Source organism: Suricata suricatta, chromosome 9 (genome assembly GCF_006229205.1).
Source record: "Suricata suricatta isolate VVHF042 chromosome 9, meerkat_22Aug2017_6uvM2_HiC, whole genome shotgun sequence".
Taxonomy (NCBI): domain Eukaryota; kingdom Metazoa; phylum Chordata; class Mammalia; order Carnivora; family Herpestidae; genus Suricata; species Suricata suricatta.
This window is the reverse complement of record NC_043708.1, coordinates 75,808,123-75,820,535: the sequence shown is the minus strand read 5'-3', so window position 1 is coordinate 75,820,535 and position 12,413 is coordinate 75,808,123. Positions and strand designations below refer to the sequence as shown.

At 38.9% G+C, this 12,413-nt stretch overlaps 1 protein-coding gene across 3 annotated transcripts in view; it reads left to right on the top strand.

Moving 5' to 3' along the window:
• Nucleotides 1-12,413, top strand: part of ZNF770 (zinc finger protein 770) — a 47,430-nt gene that overhangs the window by 19,397 nt on the left and 15,620 nt on the right. Inside the window, exon 1 of one of the 3 annotated variants that reach the window (XM_029951863.1) lies at nt 996-1,013. The exons of the other annotated variants lie outside the window; for them this stretch is intronic. The gene's annotated coding sequence lies outside the window, so the exon portion shown is untranslated. Of the gene's footprint in view, nt 1-995; nt 1,014-12,413 lie in introns of those variants that run through there. 3 annotated transcript variants of the gene reach the window in all.

Here is a 12,413-nt window from a genome sequence, read left to right as displayed (position 1 = left end):
TCTCATGGTTTTGTGGGTTCGAGCCTGGTGTTGGGCTCTGTACTGATGGCATGGAGCCTGCTTGAGATTCTCCCTCTCCCCATCTCTCTCTGCTCCTCCCCCACTCATCCTTCTGTATTTCCCTCTCTCAAAATAAATAAATACACTTCAATTAAAAAAGAGGGTTACCTCCAGAAAATGTGCTGAAGGGGGAGGGGATGATGGTGAAAGGAGATAATTTTTTTTACTCTATAGACTTCTACTTGCATGTGGTAGGTAAGATTCACCAAATGCACATGAGTTAAAGCATAAGCAAGCATATGGAAACCATTCACCAATTGGAGAAAGATTAAGAAACAGTCTCTTATAAATAAGCTGTGTATCACTTTAACAAACTGCCTTCTAAGATATGTCATATAACCACTTTAAGCACTAGTCCTTCCATAAGTATGCATAAATTACTGTGCTAGGTTTACTAGACTCCTATTTTGCTAATGTTATGAATTTTGAGGTTTTATTTTCATCCAAACTTAAAGAAGAAAAAACAGTACCTTCTGAAAGGCTGATAAGTAAATAGTTAATGCACCAGTCTTTTAAGAGTATGTTTTCTTCTAGAACTCAAAAAAACATTATGTGGATGGTAACTATATTTTGGACTGATAGGATGTCAGTGTACTATGAAAAAAATAATCTGGACTCATTTGACAAATGCAACACACCAATGAATTCAGACTGAATCTGGTTTTATTGCCTAATGCTTTCAGCTCTTTGAACTTTTTGGAATTCGGAATTATATCTCAGAGATTGTGAACTCATACACTCTACTGTTTCTTCTGTTTAACACATTCTGCTCCTTCTATCTGGAATGCCCTTTTCTCACTGTCCAACTGGCTAACTTCAATTTAGTCTTTAAATAACAGTCTGTCCAGTGAACTTTAAGGTTGAACGGTCCACTGACCAATCCTCTGTGGACAATCCCCATTTTACAGTCCTAAACATCTGTAAAATCCCTGGAACAGCCTTGGAAGACTTAGGTAAGAATGGGAAGGGAAGGGTTAGAAGGGAAGCCCTAGCTGGGGAAGTGATGGACTCACAAGAATGGTTAATGCTACATATATCAAATATATGTTGAATGAAATGTTTAAAATTTCTTAATTTTTTAATATTGCTACATGATTCAAGGGACAATGGGTGAGTGTACTCCTACATGACTAAAATTTAGGGGGTTTTAAGCCTCTTGATCACCCTCTTGCACCAAAGACAGACAAAAGAGAAACAAAAATGTTTGGAAAATACTCATCTTTAATATGTGAAATGTATTCTGGCATTGTCTAGCTTATTGTAGTCAATACTACATTTGTAGTATTTTTAATACTGATCAAACCCTAGAAATGTATCATCTTATATGTAGTTTGAAAGACCCCAAACTAAACAATATTTTTTGACAAATGCATGCAAACATTGTCAAAGAATCAAAATGCTAACCAAAACTGCAACCAAAGTTTAGTTAGGTTTTTTTTTGTCATTTCCACCTTCATGTTGTTTCTCGCCATTTTCAGTAACTTGTTTGCCCAAGTAGGGGCAGGAATTCCTGTCCAGAAGTTAGATGACATCTGGCCAGAACCACAGGACGTGTGCTGAGACAGGAACCAGAACTAGTGGCAGTCTGGGAGTTGGGACTGTCTTAGCCAATTTTAGATATTTTGTCACCTTATCTGAGATTACATGTAAACTCACCTATTTCAGTTTCTCAGAAGGCAGCTTTTACTGTGTAATTTAAAAAAGAGTTTTTTCTGCATTGTTTAATGGTTTGGGTTAATTTTAAATAATGTTTTATGAAATATGAGCTGGTGCCAGAAATTGTGGACCAATTGTTGCTGCTTCCCTAGAGAAAGTAGTGGTGTTTTTAATAATAGATCCTAGTAAAGTGTCTATATTTTTTTTTGAGGACTTAAAAGGCAAAGCAAAAGATGGGTTGAATAGAGGTTTTTCAGTGTGTATGTAGACTAAATTGTACATGGCGTGAATGAGAAAAAAGTGTTAGTAGAGTCTTTTCTGAAACAGTTCATTATTTAGGTGCCCTCAAAAGAAAAGGAATTAATTATATGGATATTATATCATTTAGGATTAAAGCTATCTTCATGTGGCAGAAATCTAAAATAGTGGTGAGTAATAGTCGTATCTCAGCTAAGATACTATTTAGCTCTCTTGTAAAAGATAAGAAGTAGATAATCCAGAACTGGCATGACTCTTTGATGCCAAAGGACCAGGATGCTTATTGTCACTTACTATTGGTATTTCTGTCAATGCATTCAAATTCTGGAAATCTGAAAGTAGTAGGGAAGAGAAATGGCATGCCCCCTCTCTTTAAGGGTATATCCAGCAAATTGCACACATTACATCTCCTTATAGCTCATTAGACAGAATATACTCATGACTGTAAACATAACTGCAACTGTAATTAGCTCCATGGAAGGTTGGGAAATGTAGTCTTTATACCAGGAGATCATGTACTCAGCTAAACAGTGGAAGGTCTGTTACATAGGAAGATGGCAAGGACAGACACTAGGAAAATAAGCGGTTTCTCCCACAAGTACCCACGGCCTGGGATAAAAACAACAACAAAAAACATTTTAGGCCCCATTTCTACTGCTTTTGCCTCTCCTTCTCAAATAGCTAGTCTTCTCCTTCTTCTTTAATCTATGGTTAGAGGGAATTACAAAGACCTCTAGTCTACTCAGCTTAGTTGAATATTTTGCCCCTACATGGCAGAGCCTGCCATGCCAGAAACAGCGTGTGGATGGCTGGAGCTATCCTTAACCACAAGGCCAGGAAACAGGGTCTAGTCAGGAAGAGGGAAGAGGGAAAAGAATGCTGGGGAAGAAATCAAGAAATAACATATCACCATGTCTAAAAGGCAACTCTAAGTTAACATGATCAAATCAAAATTCTTGATTTTTCTCCCTAATTCCACCTCCAAATGCACTACCATCGATAGTGTTGTTTAATCTTTGAGCTTTTTTTTCCTTCACTCTTTGTAGCCAATCAGGACTTACTACCCATTATAAGGGGCCCAATAAAAAATAAATGTGCAGGGACCCCATTGAAAAATTATCAAGAATATCAATATAGCAACAGCAGAGCATTAAACCAATTGTGGAGTCCTTCCAAGTGTGGGGCCTGATACAACTACACATGAAGGCAGACATGCATCCAATATATATCTATCTTGAAATAATAGAAAATATATACATTGGTCTCTGTCTTCAGTTCCTGGCACACAGCTCCTAAAACTCATATAAATTCCTAAGAGATAGGAGTACTACATGCATCTTTTGTTCTAACAAGGTGACTGTGAGTATTGTGAGTGTGTTTCTGAATGGCTCTGGGATGAGGCCTTGTCCTTTCCAAGGCCTTTCTTTGATTTCAAAGAACAGATTCTCCATTCCCATTTGGACTGCTGTGGGGCTAGTGGCTGTTCAGGTGTTGTCCACCTCCTGGTGGGGTAGGGTGGCCAAAGAGCCATTAGGAAAGACAGCTGGCTTCTCTTGCCCCTTCAAGAAAAAGGTTAGCAGCTTCCCCTTCCCTTTCACAAAGATGGGCCCTGGCCTCACTAAGTGGAAGTTGTACTCCCAAAGGATGGCTTGTGTTTCTTCCACCACCTGGGATTTTCAGCCCCAGTCCCATTCTCCTGAGAGGCAAAAGGGCTGAAAATGGAATCAATGATTGATCAATCATGCCAACATGATAAAGCCTCTCTAAAATCCCAGGAGTATGGGGTGTAGAGAGCTTCCAAGTGGGTGTACACATCTGTACTGGGAGGATTACACACTCCAGCTCCACTGGGACAGAAGCTCCTTCACTAAGGGACCTCCTGGACTTTGCCCCAGATATCTCTTCATCTAATTGTTCATTTTCTCATTCATCATACCTACTAATAAACTGATAAATGTATGTAAGTGTTTCCCTGAGTTCTGTGAGCTGCTGTGGCAAATTAATGGTACTTGATGAGGGAGTCATTGAAACCTTCAATCTAGAGCTAGTGTGTCAGAAGCCCAGACAATAACCTAAGCTTGCAACTGTGTCTGAAATGGCAGTGGTAGACGTGGATCTGCTGGAGTGAACACTCAACCCATGAGATCTGACACTGTCTTCAGGTAGACAGTGTTAGAATTGAGTTAAATTATAGGACACCCAGTTGGTGTCAGAGGCTTGTTTGTTGTTGTGAGGAAAATCGCTCACATATTTGGTGGCTGGAAATGTCAGAGTGTTTTGTTTGAGTAGTAAAGGAGACTCAAGGAAGAAATTCAAAGTAGAGGAGAACTGGGTTTTTCTCTACATAGGAAGGAAAAAAACTGATTTTTTTTCTCTTATATCTATGTGAAAGTTAATTTTATGTATCAACCTGACTGGGCCATGGAGTCCCCCAGATATTTGGTTGAACATTATTCTGGTTGTGTCTATGAGAATGTTTCTGGATGAGATTAACACATGAATCAGTAGACTGAGTAAAGCAGATTGCTCTCTCTAATGTGTGTGGGCCCCATACAATCAGCTGAGGGCCTGAACTGAGCAAAAACAACACATAATTTGAGGGAACACCTTCTGCCTGACTACTGTAGCTGGGATGTCAGTCTTTTTCTGCCTTTAAGCTCAAACTGAACCTTCAGATCTTCTTGGGTCTCTGGCTTGCCAACTACTGATCCTTCTTGGGACTAATTAGCCTCCATAATTACATGAGTTAATTTCTTATAATACATCTCTTTCTTTTTTTCTCTCTATCCTACTGTTTCTGTTTTTCTGGAGAACCATAATACAATCTCCAAAACATTTCTTTTTATTTTAATTTTCTTATGTTTACTATTTATTTTTGAGAGAGAGAGAGAGGAAGAGGGACAGAGTGCAACTGGGGGAGGGGCAGAGAGAGAGGGAGACACAGAATTCAAAGTAGGCTCCAGGCTGTGAGCTGTAAGCACAGAACCCAACACAGGGCTCAAACTCATAAATGGTGAGATCGTGACCTAAGCTGAAGTCAGACATTTAATCAACTGAGCCACCCAGGTGCCCCCAAAACATTTCTTAATTGGCAAACTTCTCTTCATCTCCTTGATGACATCCTATATCTTTGGTCCTGGACTAAATGGTGTTGGCTTCTTAACAAGTGTACCAGCTTTCACTTTTATCGCTGCTACAGTGGTGTTCAATCAGAGAAGCAGAACCACAGGGAAGGATACACACACACACAATACATATACAACAAATAATATAACTAGAAAATATGCACATCAAAATATATTTAAAATATATTTAAATATATAAAATGTATTTACATAAGTATATTAAAACATATAAACATTTGACTCTAAGTGAAAAAAATAAGAACAAAAAGTACAATATATTGAGCACCAGATATGCCATAGGCATTGTATTATATATTTTACATTATGATGCAATAGAAAGAATATAGGTTTTGGAGTCAAGACAAATCTGAATTTGAAACCTACTCCTGCAGTCACTAGCTGCATGACTTTGACAAGTCAACTAAATTCTAAGTCTTTATGTTTCCTAATGCATAAATAGGGACAAAAATATTTCCTTTCAAAGTTATTGAGAAGATTAAGAAATTAGAAAACAATCATAAAGATACTTATTTGTCTTGAGAAAAAAATAAAAGGTATCAGTGAGACCCTTACCACAGAGATAAAAGAGTTAAAGAAGAATCAATGCGAGATGAAGAGTACAATAAATGAGATTGGAAACAGGTTTGATGCAATGACTAGCAGGCTGGCAGAAGTAGAGAACTGAATTAGTGACCTAAAAGACAAAATAATGGAAAATAATAAAAAAACAAAAGAGAGAAAGAATTATGCAACATGAGAATAGTCATCGAGAACTCAGTCACTCCATCAAATATAACAATGTTTGTATTTTACAAGTCCAAAAACAAGAGAGAGAAAAAGGGGCAGAAAATTTCTTTGAAGAAATAATAGCTAAAAGCTTCCCTCTTTTAGGGTAGGAAACAGACATCTAGATCTAGGAAACACAGAGAACTACCATCAAAATAACAAACACAGGCCAACACCAAGACATACTGTAATTACATTTGCAAAATATAGTGATAAAGAAAAAAAATGTTAAAAACAGCAAAACAAAAGAAGTCCTTAACTTACAAGGTAAAATCAATAAAGCTAGCTAGAGATCTTTCAACAGAAATTTGGCAAGCTAGAAGGGAGTGGCATGATATATTTAAAGTGCTAAATGGGAAAAATCTGCAGCCAAGAGTACTCTAACCAGCAAGGCTATCCTTCAGAATAGAAGGAGACATAGAGAGTGTCCCAGACAAACACAAACTAAAGGAGTTCATGACCACTACACCAGCCCTGCAAGAATTTTTTTCAAATGTTTATTTATTTTAAAGAGAGACAGAGTAGGAGCAGGAAAGGGGCAGAGAGAGAGGGAGACACAGAATCTGAAGCAGGCTCCAGCCTCTGAATTGTCTGTCAGCACAGAGCCCAATACGGGGCTCGAACCCATAGAACCGTAAGATCATGACCTGAGCCGAAGCCAGATGCTTAACCAACTGAGCTACCCAGGTGTCCTAGCCCTGGAAGAAATATTTAAGGCGACTCTTTGAGTGCAAATGAGAGACCAAATGTGACAAGGACAAGAAAGGATCAGAGAAAATCTCCAGAAACAATGACAAAACAAGTAATAAAAATGGCACTAAATATATATCTATCAATAACTACTTTGAATGTAAATGTACTAAATGCTCCAATCAAAAGACATAACATGTCAGAATGCATAGAAAAAACAAGGCCCATCTATATGGTGTCTACAAAAGACTTTAGACCTCAAGACATCTACAGCTTGAAAGTGATGGGGTTGGAGAAACATTTATGATGCAAATGGAGGTCAGAAGTAAGCCAGAGTAGCAAGACTCATTTGGGACAAACTAAACTTTTTTGTTCTTGTATAGTTTTTTTATCCTGATTTGGTATCAGGGTAGTACAGGCCTCATAGAATGATTTTGAATGTGCTCCCTCTATTCCATTATTTGTAAAATTTTGATAAATATCATTAATTATTTTTTGAATTGTTTGGTGGAATTCACCAATGGAACCATGTAGTCTTCGGATTTTCTATGCTGGGAGATTTTTTATTCCTAATTCAACTTTCATCCTTTTAATTGGTCTAAGAAGATTTCCTTTTCTTGGATTCAAAATTCATGATTCAATCCTAGTAACTTGTATGCTTTTAGTAATTATCTGTTTTTCCCCCTAAGTTATCTGATTTGTTAGTATATGACTTTATAGTAATCTATTATCATACTATGAATTTTTGTGGTATCTGTTGTATTGTTTTCTGTTTCTCATTTTGGCTTTTGAGTCTTCTCTCTTTTTTTTCTTTTCTTAATGTAGTTAAAGTATTGCCAAATTTTTTTTAACTAGTCATTGCTTTCAATGTTATGTTATTGTTTTTCTGGTTTCTATTTTATTTCTGATTTTTCTTTTTAATTTCCTTCCTCTAAATTTCAGATAAGTTTCTTCTTTTTCTAGTTCCTTGTGGTGTAATGTTTATTTGAACTTTTTTTTCTTAATACAAGCATTTATAGCATTAAAAATTAAAAATAGAATTATGATATGATCTAGCAATTCTACTACTAGGTATTTACACAAAGAAAATCAAAATACTAATTCAAAAAGGTATATACACTCTTATATTTACTACAGCATAATTTACAATAACCAAGATATGGAAGCAACCCAGGTGTCCATAGATAGATGACTAGATAAAGGAGATGTGGTATACATAAAAAATGGAATCTTACTCAGCCACAAAGAAGAATGAGATCCTGCTGTTTACAACAATATGAAGGGATCTGGAGGGTATAATGCCAAGTGCAATAAGTCAGTCAAAGACAAATACCATTTCACTTTACTCATATATGTATTTTAAGAAACAAAACAAATGAACCAACAAAAAGAAACAAACAGGGGCACCTGGGTGGCTTAGTCGATTAGGTGTCCGACTTTGGCTCAGGTCAGAATCTCATGGTTCATGGGTTTGAGCCCTGCATTGGGATCTGTGTTGACAGCTCAGAGCCAGGAGACTGCTTTGGATTCTGTGACTCCCTCTCTTGCTCTCTGCCTCTCCCCCACTCATGCCCTGTTTCTCTCTCTTTCAAAAATAAGTAAATACTTTAAAAAAAGGAATAAACATGGGGTGCCTGGGTGGCTCAGTCTGCTAAAGGGGTAAACAAAAAATCGGATTCTTAAATATACAGAACAAAGTGATAATCACCAGAGGGCGGTGAGGGGAATGAATGAACAAAGTAAAGGGGATTAAGAGTACACTTACCTTGATGAGCACTGAATAATGTACAGAATTGATGAATCACTATATTGTATACCCGAAACTAACATAACTCTGTATGGTAATTTTACGGAAATTAGAAAAGAAAGGCTCTGAAGATAAGTTAGGGCATTTGAGTTTTCTTCCAAGCAAAATGGGTAGGTAACTTGAAATATTTTTAAGCAGAGGATTGACATGATCTAATCAGGGTTTAGTAAGACCACTCTAGATTCTGAGTAAAAAATGGAGGGAAGAGAAAAAAATTTGGGTTGGGCAAATTCCAAAAGAGGAATTTGTTGAAAAAATCCAGGTCACAGAGCAAGAGGGAATGGTGATCATATTTTAATGTGAAACATGTGAATGAATTTAAAGGGTATTCAGAGGACATAATCAATAATAAGTGAATTTTGGGGACGCCTGGGTGGCTCAGTCGGTTGAGTGTCCGGCTTCAGCTCAGGTCATGATCTCATGGTTATGGGTTCGAGCCCCACATCAGGCTCTGTGCTGATATCTAGCTCAGAGCCTGGAGCCTGCTTCAGATACTGTGTCTCCCTCTCTCTCTGACCCTCCATTGCTCACGCTGTCTCTCTCTCTCTCTCTCTCAAAAATAAATAAAAAACATTAAAAAAATAATAATAAGTGAATTTTGGTTCACGTTGATTGTGAAGTTTCAGTGGGATAGCTGGGAGGAGTACCATATACAGAGTAGGCTGCACAGGGCAAAGGGAGAGTCGGGAGGAGAGTTTCAGAGATGAGAATCTTTGACATACGAATGGGTACTGAATTTATGAGTTTACTGTGTGTTAAACAAACCTATTAAGTTCTATTCTTTTAAAAATATATGTATCACATATAATATTTATGTAAAATATCATATATTTCAAATAGAAATAGTTTAAATATACAAAATGTATTCACATATTTTATATATAAACTGTATTTATATAGATATACTAAAATATATGCACATTATGTTCCTATAGAAATATTTGTTTTACATATAATAGATTAATATGTAAGTATATAGATAAATTCATATGTATGTATATATTATACATACAAGAATTTGTTATAGGGCTTTGGCCTTACAAAACTATAGAAGCTGATCAAATGGCATATGTGCCCCCCCACCCCAGACTGGCCCTTAAGAGCAATGATGAATATGAAGAGGGAAAAGGAGATGTGAGAATCAACTGAAATCTGGAGGGTAAACTTCCTCACGGCTGCAAGGATGGACTGGAATCAGAAAGACTGTCAGTCTCTCATCACTTCCAATCCTCCAACTTTGATGAGGGCATCTGTCCCACAGAAGCTGATGCCCTTAGTCACGGGGCTGAATATGCTGTCGGCCTAGGACTTAGAGAAGCTGAAGGATAAAATTTGGCTGGAGTTGAAGGAGCTGTGGGCCAGATGCGCCCCAGGCCAGGCGGGCGAGTCAGGAGATTACAACAATGTAAATGCACTGCAAGGGTGCCTGTGCCCTGCTCCCATCTTCCAAGGGTAGACACAATAGGCTACTACTTCTTTCTACCTTCCAAGTAGTGTACAAAAGCCTCTACTTGTGGGTGCCTGGGTGGCTCAGTCGGTAAGAACATTATACTCTTGGTTTCAGCTCCTCACAACTCGTGGGGTCAAGCTCCACCAGAGGGCTCTGGGCTGACACTGTGCAGACTGCTTTGGATTCTGTTTCTATCACTCTCTCTGCCACTCCTCCACTCATGCTCTCTGTCTCAAAAATAAATAAACATTAAACAACAACAAAATCTTTTTGTGAAGCTTGACAACTCTGAGCCATGCAGGGAAGAGAATTCTGGGAAACTCCAGTTTAGCTAAATTGACACAATGCAATTTCTCTATACTCCTTCAATTAACTCAATATGCTGTAGGTATCATTTAAAAATTCAAATCTGACCATTTTTCCTCTTAAACCCTTCCAAATGCTTTCCCTTGCATCTGGAATAAAACCCAAACCCTTTAGCATGGTCTACAACACTACACAACATCTGATTCCTCCATTTTCTAAGCTCATTTAATTTTGTAACACTTCCTCCTTGAACGCCATTTCAGAGCCTTTGGCCTCCTACCAGTTCTTCCAACACAATGAGATCATGCCTCTTTGAGAGCCTTTGCACTAGCTGGACCATCTGCTTGCAACACCCTTCCCATTGATGGTCTTCTTCATATCACTAGCTCTTTCTTTTTGTTCAGGTTTCAGCTCAGTGTCATCATCTCCTTAATGCAGTTTTGGAGTGGTGATGGGGGTCTGGAGCCAATTGTTAGAAAAGAATTCTTTGGTGCAAACAGGTGATTTTTATTAAAGTATTAGGATAGGACCATGGGCATAAAGAGCTGCACTGGGGTTGAGTGACTGATTAGATACTATGGAGTTGGGGGAAGTAAAGGCAAAGGAGAGGTTTCCAAAAGGACTTTCATATGTTAAAGAAGATTCACAAGATACTGGGAGTTAAGCTAAGGATTTTTCTCCAGTAAGGCATTAACATTAAGACTGAAGAGAGTTCCTGGAGAAATGTTATACTCTGCCTATCTCAAGTATTTGTCAATTGACTGCAGATTATAAGGACTGCGGGTTTAATTTTATCTACCATTTACTTCTTGCCTTTGTTCCTATCACTATGGAGGGGAGGGTGATATTAGGGCTCTAAGAAACTGAGTGTATACGTTCCTGGAGATTAGGCTATTGATAAGATTCCCTTTTTCTTGTAATTTACTAAGACATTTGTAAACTGCTGGAGACTCATGTCCCAAATGACTGTGATAATTTATTTGTGTTATTTGTTTTCCTTTTCCTTTGTTCTTGGGGAACCAGGAGTGCCTAAAGAAGATCACACATATCCCACCTTGGTGGGTGGGTGGGGGATTGTGCGGTGTTAGCTTCTCTTTGCTCTCAGCTTGCTTTGGCTCCCTCACCATCCTCAGAGACCTTCTCTGACTACTTAATCTAAAGAAGTCCTCATGATGAAGTTTGGGGATGATGGGTGGCGGGGAGGGGTGTGTGTGTCCAGAGCCAACGGCCAAGGAAGAATTCTTGATGAAAGAATTCTTTGGTCCAAAAAGATGATTTAATTAAAGCATTGGGATAGGACCCATGGGCAGGGAGTGCTGCGCTGGGATTGTGACAGGTAACTTATTATATACCCTCAGGTTGGGAGAGGGTCAGGAATAGAGTAAGTCTCTAAAGTATTTGGGAACCAAGGGGCTAGTTGTTGCTAGTGAAACACCACTTATTACCATTTAATAAAACCTCAGTCATGAGACCCTTCAGACATATATGGGGAGTCAGGGGGGAAGGCCCCATAAGCTTGAGGTATGATTGCCAGCATGTATCTTGGGGCACTTGAGATAAAGGAAGTAAACTTACAGGATCCTCAAGGTTGGGATAATGTTAAACTAAGGTTCTCTTTTGTCCCCAACAAAATGTCATCATCGAGGCAGCTGAGCTCCTAGGGGAGGTCACCCTGCTGGTCTCAAGGACTTGTCAATGGGCTATATACACAGAAAGGGAATTTAACTTCCCATTTGCCTTAGTTTCCCCAATTACCATGGCAGCACTTAAATCCCTTTCCGTTGTTCTTGGGTAGCTGGGAGTGTCCAAGGTATAGCACACAGATCCCAACTGGGGTGTGTAAGATTTAGTAGATGGAGGCAGAGACGAGACAGGAGAGAGAGAGAGAGAGAGACCAAGTTATGGAGCTAAGAAAACCTTTATTTGGGGTCTGCAGCCCCCGGGCAAGGTTCCGTGACTCCAGTAGGGGTTGAGTCAGGGAAGTTGCCCCCGGTATGGGAGGAGCGAAGTATTTTATGGGTGAAAGAGTTCTGGGTTTGGTCTTGGGAGGGCAGATTACCAAGTAAGAGCATTTTAGGGTCTCGGCGGGATGAGATTGATTGCCTCCATCGTCAGGGTGGGGGAAAACTGGAGCTTCATGACTGGCTGTTTTCAAACGGCGCAGGACATTCCAGGTCTGTGGAAAGGGGGTTGGGGTTGTTGGTGCACGGCGTTCTTCTCTGACCCACAGCAAAATGGCCGCTTGGTCGCCATCTTAAGGTAACTCTTACAGGGT